Consider the following 7,881-nt stretch of genomic DNA (forward strand, 5'->3'; position numbering starts at 1 on the left):
CAAAAAACAAGAGACCTAAATCAAGGGAGAGAGAGGCTTCAAATACTGCCTAAATCTGATATAAGCTTAGGGAAACACTTTTTGTAAATAGACAAGGAGACAGCTCATCAACAAGCAGGATTTGTTCCTGAACATAGACCAAGAATAGGCCTGACAAAAGAAAATGAGTCAGCCTGGGAAGAAACAGACCATTTCTGTACATATCGACAGCCCCAAGACTGATTTCAGCCACCAGAACAAATGCAAAGAAAGATATAGTACAATCCCTGCCTCCCTCTACAGACCCAAAGCAGTAAGATATAGAAACCATTGTGGCAACCTCTGGCTTAAGAACAATCATCTTGCATACCCTATTCCTCCACTTGTCTTAAAAAACATCACCGCCAGAAGGGTACCATGCATGATTATCTTAATCACTCCAGAGGCTCCAGAAGTAACTCCAGCCTACAGTAGCTCAGACACATTCCCAGCACAGTGTTTCACTTTGACTCGACTGAAATCAGAAGAACACATGTCTTCTGTCTAACCACATTCCCACATTATTCTAACACAACTACATCCTCACTAATTTAAGACTTCTTTAGGATTTTTGCTTTTTTGAGATAGGGTCTCTCTAAATTGCCCAGGCTGGCCTTAAACTTGCAATCCTCTTGCCTCAGCCTCCTAAGCAGACAGGATTAAAAAGCAGCTAGGATTATAGGTGTGTGCCACCATGCTTAGATAAAATATTTCCTTTTTATTCATGTCCAAGCCCTCACTGACACATTCTTTAGCTTTTAAGGTTATGATAGCAGTGTGTACTTGTATGCGTGACATTCAACATATCAGACTTGTTGTTATACCTATTACTTTTAGAAATACCACTATTACTGAAAACTATACTAATATAAAGAGCAGCTAGCTTTTGGACCATGAATATTATAAGCAAGATAACCTGTTTCTCCAATAATTGATTAAGAAAATCCCTATAAAAAGTACTGCTATTTAACAAGCAATTATACATTATGAATCTTATATATATTGAACGATCCTTGCAGAAAATTCTTACTGTTTGGGATTTTTTGCCAGTACTAGGAACTGAACCCAGGGCTTTCTACATTCTAGGAAGGTGCTCTACCACGGAGCTTTACTCCCAGACCCCTTGAATAAGATTCTTGATCAACAGAATGTTTATAACTCCTACCACTATTTAAATCAATGGGAGATAAAATTATCAACATCATTAAAAAACTGACACAGCTAAAAGATTAGGAATAAATTTATTCAATTGAAAAAAGAAAACTCTTTAAACAGTAATTCTTGTTTATTTTCTTCTTTGTTTTAAACCCATGCCTTCTACTATACATGCAAAATCCCACTGGTCTAGTATTACAGTTATATCACTAATGTAATATATAATTATATCTCAGCTATGCAGCACAGGTTAATGTTAAAAGGGCACCATTACCACCATAAATCCACAGCAGGAAGATAAGGACTTTTTAAAATGAGGATTAAAGGACATTAACTTTAAAGGAAAGGGCACAAGGGTAAAACAAAAATAGCTCAGCTGGAGTAAACATAAAAACACTCTTCTTTATAAAGTTCCAAGATGATTTTAATCTCTAACAACAACAAAAAAGAAACTCCATTATACACCATAAGTTTTAAACTGAAGTTTTTAAGAAAACCATTGTAATTTTGTGACCCAACATAATCGCCTGGCCATCTTTACCTGTGGGAGAATGGGGATGGCAGAACTAGGAAGGTATTCAGCCCCAGTATTCTCCAGTTTTATCTAACCAGAACCTAGTGATCCTTTTAAAGTCAGTCAGCTCATATCTGTCCTCCACTTAAACCTCTTGAACACAGTAAAGATCTACAGATGGGACCCTACCCCGCCTTGTTACCCAGACTCATCTCCAGCCCCATTCCCACTCTGCCCTGGGCCCCAGCTACTACACTGGAACACCCCTGCTGATCCCTAATGGATTAGGCACGTTCCTGCCTAAAGCCTTTGTGTTGTTTCCTGTTAGGAATTTTGCTCACAGATTTGCTCATGGTTGATTCTCTACTTCTATTTCAATAAACTGTCACCTCTGCTCTAAAGACAAACTAGAACATGTTATTCAAAAGTGCAACTAATCCCCGCTGAGCACTTCCCCAGCTCCCTGAACATCTGTCACCTCTGCTAGAATGTAAACTGCACACGAACTGTGTACTCCCACGCTCCCGGAACAGGGCCTGGTATATAACACGTACTCATTTACCTCCTGAGCTGGACATGTTTTACTCTTCCATCTGTTGGGAGTCTGTCCCTCTTGAAGGCTTCCTGCTCTCCTCAGCCAAATCAGCACCAACTGGCAAGTATAGACCTGAGCAAAAACATTCCCTTCTAACTACCAACTGATGCTTAACATTTCTGAGGCCTCAGAGCATAAGGCAGTGACAGTATAAGTGCTATGAATTCAGATCACATTTGGTCCAGACTACTGCTTTCCCTCTACCTGAAAATACAGTGGCATTTAAAAGAAATGGCCATGTTTTCAGGTGAACAGAATTCCAAACCAGAACAACAAATAAGATACATATAGAAAAAATTTTCTGTATAGTATCAAGGTAGAAGTACAAAAAAAAAAAAAAAAAAAGTTTGTTCCACAAGTGCCTAGGAGAAAATAAAAATGTATATATTGCCATATTTGGGAAAAATCAGATCTGACATACATTATAGCTCAACCAGCAGAAATTAATCTTACAGAATGTTCTACTAAAGTTTCCAAATCTGTATTTTGATGTAATCATCTCACTTCATTAAAGTTTTCAATTAGAGGTTGATTTCATAAACTTAAGGATAATTTTTATCCCTTCCACAAAATAAAGATCAATTTTGCCATAAAATATAAAGGTTAATAAGCCACTATATCAATTTTGACCCAAGATACTAAAAACTGATCATGAAAATAATTTCACTAGCCTTGTCCAACAGAATTAAAATGATGGGGGGATCCCCAAATCCAAGATTTGTATTGGAAAAATCTACACATTTGGGAGCTGAGGAGGAGAAGCCAGGAAGAAGTCACACTGAGAACCCCTGGACATGGAATGGTCAATGCACCAAAACTGGGGCTGGACAGAAAAAGGTCATCAAAGACAGACTAACAGTGCTAAGGCACCTCCATGTCAGCAACGCTTAAGCCTCAACACATTACGGGGGGGGGGGGTTGCTCTGGGTGCACTAAACAGTGCTTCAGAGAGCATCACAGGGAACAAGGGCCCCAAGCAACAAACTATTCTTCCTTTGAGTCTCACTGAACTGCATAGATCTCAACTATGTGAGAAACAGCCTTAAAAATGGAAGGCAAACATCACTGTTGTTAGAAGGCTGGATTGGTTGGTTACCTTTGGGATAAAGAGAAAGAGGAATGAAGGAGGTTTTAAAAAGACTGCTAAACGTTTTTGCAATATGAATGCTAGCTAACAGTGTGCTCACTTTGTGAAAATCATCAATCTAGACTTATAATTTGTGTGCTTTTCTGAGTGCATCATATGTCAATTAAAAAAAAAAATCCCTACTGAAACAAAGGAAATGACCCAGTAATCTACAGAGGCTGCAGTAGGACGCCCAATTCGGCTAAAAATGAAGAATGATTTTAGTGGGAAGTTCCCATGATATAAGTTATAAGAAAAATAAAGAGAGCCAGGGGTTTAGCTCAGTGGTGCCACTGCCTGCCTCATAAGCACAAGGATCCAAATTCGATCCCCAGTACAAAACAAAAAAACTACAGTTTTAGAGAGATAGCTTTCCAAAACTAAAGAATGGACTGGCCAGACTTCTATTTTCTTTTTGTCTGCATTCACCGGTCATTCAAGCTCCAACTAACACGCCCCTTTTCGGCGTATCAACATCCTTACATCAGGAAAAAAAACAAAAACAAAAACAAAAAAAACCCCTAAACTGCAGATAAGGTGAAATGAACTAAATATAAAAACAGAGCAAAGTGTACCAAATAATTTCAGAACACTTGCTATTAACATTTGAGTCTTAATTATTAAAAACATGGTCATTTTCACATTGTCACTATAACCAAATTAAATATATTTAATCAGGCCAGAAAAGAGTAGATACTTAAATAAATATTAAGACTGCTACTATGCAAAGCACTTCTAAACCATTTTAAATCAGTATTTTCAAAGAATGGCCCCTTTAGGATTTTGCAGGTGGGCTGAATCTTAAATCTCTCATGGTATTCATGCTTCATATATTTATTAAAATATCTACACATCTGTTTTGTGGTACTAATTATCAGTTCATGAGTTTACTTTTAAAGCATTAGCCACAAGTAGAATACTGTTATGGTTTGGATCTGATATGTCCCCCTAAGCTCAAGCATATGAAGTGTTGGTCTCCGCTGTAGCAGCTGGGATCTTTAGAAAGTGACTGGATTATGAGGGCTCTGATCTTACCAATCGGTAAACCCAATGATGGGTTCATAGCTTAGTGGGAGGTGGTAGAAACTTTATGAGGTAGGGCCTGGTTGGAGGAAGCAGGTCAGTGGGGACATCTGCAAGACAGTTTATCCCCAGTTCCTTCCCTTCTTTCTCTTCTAGGCCACCATGAAGTAAGCAGCTCTACTCTATCACATACTCAATCATAATGTTCTCTGCAGGCGCAGCAACAACAGAGCCAAGTGACCATGGACTGAAACCATGAGCCAAAATAAATCTTTCTTCCTTTAAACTGATTTTTCTCTCACATACAGTATTTTGTCACAGTGATGTAAAGCTGACACACACAGACCTCTTATGAGAGCTTGTGGACTTCCAAGCTAAGAAAACACTGAGACTTCAAAGATCACTGGGTTATCCCAAGAAATAGCTGTTATTCACTAATTCTTGATACTAGTGAGTATTACTTCCAGGATACTCTCCAGATCAGAGACTCAGAGCTAACAGGAAATAGAACAGCCTCAGAGCCAACCATCCTAGACCTATCTGCCAAACCCTTGCCAAACCCTTGGCTTTGTGGTCCAGCCTCTGTAGCAACTACTCAATTCTATCATTTTAGCTTGAAAGCAACCATAGATAACATGGATACTAATAAGCATGTCTGTGTTCCAATAAAATTTTAATCATGAACATTAAAATCGGAATTTCATCTGTTTCATGTGTCATAATATATACTTCTTGATTTTTTTTTTCAGTGATTTGAAGATATAAAAATCCTTCTTGGCTTATTTGGCCCATAGACCATAGTCTGCCAACTTCTGGCAGAGTATCTGAGCTGGACCTAACAAATAAATCCTGGTTCAGTGTTTACTACCTACAATACCAATGGCAAAACTACCCTCCTGAGGCCCTACAGTAAAACACTGTGGCAAAGATTAAGATTAAGGCCTGTTGCTATTGCCTTTCTCTCTTTAAACTATTTGAAGAGTCTATGTCAGAAAGAAATGTTATTTTGTATATGATGAAATCTGTCCTGTATATGTTCTTTTGACTTTGCCCTAATACACAGGATGCTGCAGGGAACTTAGTGACCTTTCTTTTTAGGTACAATGAAAACATATTAAACCCATATAAATTTGCCTTTTCCTTATCACCCACAAATCAAACAGCTCAGTTATCTAAGAAATACAAACAGCTGAGGAAGATAAAAGAATAAAGACAAACCCATTTAATTTTCTTCTGTGTTAAAGAAGTCTATCTTGATTTAATGGCCTGTGCAGGGAGATGACAACTACTTTCCCTAAAGAATAAAAATACACACAGTCCCCCACTTTTGATGGTTTGATAATTTTTTACTTCACAATGGTAAACAATTGGTACACATTCTGTAGAAATTGCTTTGAATTTTGATCTTTTCCTAGCCTATGGATACGAGACATTATATCCTCCAGAGACGGTGGGCAGCAACAGTGAGCCCATACAATCACAAAAAACAATAACAGAGACACTACAGTATACTATGTTGATAATTCAGTAAGTTACATAATATAAAGTACATTTTCAACTTCTGATTATCAATTATAAAGGTTTTTGTGGAACAGACTCCATTATAAACCAAGGAATATCAATATAACAAACAATAATTATTGCTATTCACTGAGGAATTCTAATTTTACTATACACCCAAATATCACCTCTTTCAACTACAAATATCATGCAATCAAACCAAGTTAGATGCACTACATTTTTTTGGACACTGTCAAAGATTTTACATGAAGAGGTAACAACTCATGAGGGTACTTATACATTTTTTTCTTCAAAATTTATAACTAGGAGGGGATTTAGCTCAGTGGTTCCACTGCCTACCTCTCAAGTGCAAAGACCCGAGTTCGATCCCTAGTACCAAAACAACAACAAAAAAACCCCATGTATGAATTACTTTACAATTTTAATAAGATAACAAACTATATTAAAAATATTTTAAACAGAATGGGTAAGTAGACAGCTAGATTTTGAATTCAAATACCTGGTTGGAATCCACTTTGTTCACTGATCAGTTTACTTAAAAATAAAGTCCAAATCTCTCCATCTCAATTTCTTCATTTACAAAAAGGAAATGATAATCTCTGCGGACCAAAAGCTTCCTAATACACAAAGTATTTTATAAATTCTGCTGATTTATATTATTGAAAATGCTATTTTAGCTTTTTTCCAAAACTGCCAATTTGGCAACATTTTAACATTTAATTATGAACATCTCTGCTTCAAGATCTCTTCTTGCAAATATTTAATAATATATTAGAATTATTTAATTACAAGTTTTTATCATTCAGAAAGAACTTCTGGAAGATGAATTTTTTAATGTATGGTGCATCACCCACTACCAAATATGTTTTTTAATTTAAATCCAAATTCCACAATAAAGATGACTCAAAGATATTAAGCATTTAATCTCGCACAGATATCTTACCCTCAAACCACCTCATTAATCATACTGCAACATTAAAACATATTAATGTTCAACATTTAAGACTAAAGACTAAGGAGAAAATTCTAACTATGAGGTACTGAAAGTTTATTGTAAGCTTTCCTTATCCAAAATGCTTGGGGCCAGAAGTGGTTCATATTTGGGACTTTTTATGATTTTGTAATATCTGGAATATACATGAGATACCTTAGATACTTCTTAGATATATATTACCCCCAGCATTGGAGATCTACCCCAGAAGCACTGTACCACTGAGCTACAACCCCAGCTCCACCTCACTCCACCCACACTACCTTTTTTTTGAAACAGTGTTTCACTAAATTGCCAAGGCTGGCCTCTAATTTAGTCTTCCTGTTTCAGCCTCACAAATTGCTAAGATTATAGGCAGTTACCACAATGCCCACTTCAATCTTACATGATATTTTTAATAATTCTGTACATGAAACAAAGTTGCCTGCTACAGAATTTTCCACTTAAGGAGCTATGCTGGCACTTAGAAAATTTCTGATTTTGTATTAAGGATGCTCAACCTGTACTGGTTCTACTCTCCTAGTTTTCACTGTATAAACTACATTTAGATGACAATGTCAGCCCATTTTTCACTGTATCTGTCAGATACCAATTACAACCAAAAAATTTACATCTTCATATATACTATTGTTTTAGATACCTCTGGAAGAAGAGGAAAAAGATGATTTCTAAAAAGTTGTTGTTGGGTTATTATACTCCTATGAAACTATGTAAGTAAAAGGGAGTTGGACTGGATCATTATTCAGAAGATAAAATTTCTAAAGAAAACAAAGATAAACTAACCTAGACAGAAAAGAAAGACTTGGGTGATTTAATAGCAGTACTCAACTCACTGTAGGGAATGTATAGGGTCAGCTTTCCTGATTCATAAAACATACCTTCTAATAATTCATCTTCAATGAGCAAAAAAAAAAAAAAAAAAAAAAAAAAAAAAAAAA

At 36.4% G+C, this 7,881-nt stretch overlaps 1 protein-coding gene across 2 annotated transcripts in view; it reads right to left on the bottom strand.

Annotated features, from left to right (window-relative positions):
* Nup93 (nucleoporin 93) overlaps positions 1-7,881 on the bottom strand; it is a 114,194-nt gene that overhangs the window by 96,420 nt on the left and 9,893 nt on the right. The gene's annotated exons all lie outside the window — the stretch shown is intronic.

The sequence above is a fragment of the Fukomys damarensis genome, unplaced genomic scaffold, assembly GCF_012274545.1.
Source record: "Fukomys damarensis isolate Sample0158 unplaced genomic scaffold, DMR_v1.0_HiC HiC_scaffold_32, whole genome shotgun sequence".
NCBI lineage: Eukaryota > Metazoa > Chordata > Mammalia > Rodentia > Bathyergidae > Fukomys > Fukomys damarensis.